Source organism: Zingiber officinale, chromosome 5B, assembly GCF_018446385.1.
Source record: "Zingiber officinale cultivar Zhangliang chromosome 5B, Zo_v1.1, whole genome shotgun sequence".
In the NCBI taxonomy this organism is placed as follows: domain Eukaryota; kingdom Viridiplantae; phylum Streptophyta; class Magnoliopsida; order Zingiberales; family Zingiberaceae; genus Zingiber; species Zingiber officinale.
Genome location: NC_055995.1, coordinates 4,036,819 through 4,039,544, shown reverse-complemented (window position 1 = coordinate 4,039,544; position 2,726 = coordinate 4,036,819).

Below are 2,726 nucleotides of genomic sequence, written 5' to 3'. Positions count from 1 at the left end.
AAATAAAGCATAGTAGAGAATTGTTAATCGGCTTGGATCCCGAGACCTTCTTTTATAGACACCGTTCAGTCGACTGAAACCCTATTTTGTCGATTGATTCTTTCCATCGACGGAACATCCTATCCGTTGATTGAAGTCTGTGTCTTTCTTGTTAAGTATACTAAAAGCCTAGCTTTTGTAAATATTTATTTTGAAATAAAGAATCACATTGGTCAAAAATATTTACATTTATGCTAAGTGTAGTTGTTCAATTAATTTATATTATAGATAACATAGTGTGTGATGTCACACACAAAAGAATATGTTATCAGTTCTTTATAAATTATAAACAGTTACTCACGACTAAGATGGAAAGGAACAAACCGTTGGAATAGTCGTAGTGTAATTAAGTATTAATTTATCTTGACTAATAAATTACACTAGTACACTCTGAGTGTATTAAGTAGGACCATTTAAGGTAAGCTCTTTTTATACTGACTTAATAAAAGAACAAGATCTTAGTTATTATGGAAGTGTGTGCTCTTAATCCTAATATAATAACAAACACATATATTTAGTATTTATTTCTTTAACTTATCAAAGGGTGAGATTTAGCTCGATAAATCAATAGGTCTGATAAGTTGTGAAATGATATTACTTATAGTGTGTGTTGTTGATTATAAAAGGAAACTATGTCCTAGTAATCTAGGTTGAGAATGTCCCCTAGAGGAGCTCATAAGGATTGTCATGTTAAACCCTGCAGGTGGATTTAGTCCGACATGACAATGAGGTTGAGTGGTACTACTCTTGGACTAAGATATTAATTAAAATGAGTTGTCAGTAATTCAATTAATTAGTGGACATTCGATATCTTAAACATAGGGAGATTAACACACTCATAATAAGGAGCCCAAAAATATAATTTGGGATTGGTGTGGTAGTTCAATAATAATTCTTTAGTGGTATGAATTATTATTGATGAAATTAAGTTGGGTGTTCGGGGTGAACACGGGAAGCTTAATTTCATCGGGAGACCAAAACCAATTATTCCTCTCGGTCCCTATAGTAGCCTCTTGTATATAGAGAATTATACTCACCTTCTTACCCACTCTTTGGTGGTCGACCAAGCTAGCTTGGAGCCCAAGCTAGAGCCGGCCAAGACCCAAAGATTGAGCCAAGCAGGGGTCGGCCAATGCTTGGAGCCCAAGCATGGTGTGGTCGGCCCTAAGAAAAATAAAAGGATTTTTTTTTTTTTTTTTTATGTGGATTCCATGGTTTTAAAAAGAGAGTTTAAAATTTAAAATTTTCCTTCTACAAAAGATTAAGAAAAGATTTGATATCTTTCCTTATTTGTAGATTGAGAGGAAGATTTTAAATTTTGATAAAACTTTTCTTTTTTGTAACTATGTTCATGATTTAAAAAGTGAGTTTTAAAATTAAATATCTCCTTTATAGTCTTCTACAAAAGATTAAGAGAAAGATTAGATATCTTTCCTTATTTGTAGGTTGAAAGGAGATTTTAATTTTAGAGATAACTTTCCTTTTTGAAAATCAACCACATGTTTAAAAGAAAGTTTTTAATTTATAAAATTTCCTTTTATAACCAACCATGAAGGGATAAATTATTAGAGAAATTTTAATTTTAAAATTTCCGAAAATAAATAAGGAAGTTTTAATTTTGTGTTTAAAACTTTTCTTATTTGGAGCATGGGGATGTGGTCGGCCATAGCATGGTTAAAAGGAAAATTTAATTAATTTTTTCTTAATAACCAAAGGCAAGGAATATATGGGAATTTTAATAACAATTAAATTTCCTTATTTGCCAAGACCAAGAAATATAAAAGAGGGGGTAGAGGTGCCTTCACCTAATAACATCTATTCTATAGTTCCTCATCTTTTCCTTGGTGTGTGGCCAACCCTATTCCTTCCTTTTCTCTTCTTCTTTAGTGGCCGGATTATCCTTCCCTTGGAGCACTTGTTGGTGGTCGGTTCTAGCTAGGAGAAGGAGAGAAAGGAGGGTTTGCTCTTGCATCCCTTGGAGCTTGGTGGTGGTGGCCGGACCTCTACTTCTCTTGGAGAATTGGTGGTGGCCGAATCTAGCTTGGAGAAGAAGGAGCTTGGTGGTTCTCATCTTGGTAGATTGTTGCTCATACAACGTCCGAGATAAGAAGAGGAATATGGTAGAAGATCAAGAGGTAGTTGCATACAAAGAAAGTTATAACTAGTAATTATTTTTCGCATCATACTAGTGTTTTTTTGTATGAATTCCAAACACAAAAGACATATGATTCTAGATTTCCGAATTAGATATTCGAAGTTGTATTTTTTTTATTTTATTTTGATCTTGTGATTCGATTATTATTTTTGGTTAAACCTAATGTTATTTTAGGAAATTAAATAATGAATTTCGTTAGGAGGCTTTGTCAAGACAGTGGTGGATGTTCCCATACCCAAGAAGGCCATGTGTCTCGCCATGTTTGACCTAGGAGCCAATTTCCGAAATTGATATTTAATTGAATTTATAACATGGGTGGATTTGGATTAATAATGTTAAGTTCCGTTTGCAATCCAAATCTAAACCATTAAGAACAGATAAGTTAAATTTGGAATCAATAATGTTAAGTTCTGTTTGCGATTCCTAATTTAATTTCTAAAGAACACAATAGGTTGTTTAGGAAAGGTTCGACACTTGTACAAAATTTTTGTACAGTGGAACCGGTATGATCTTCCTATGACCAACCAACAAT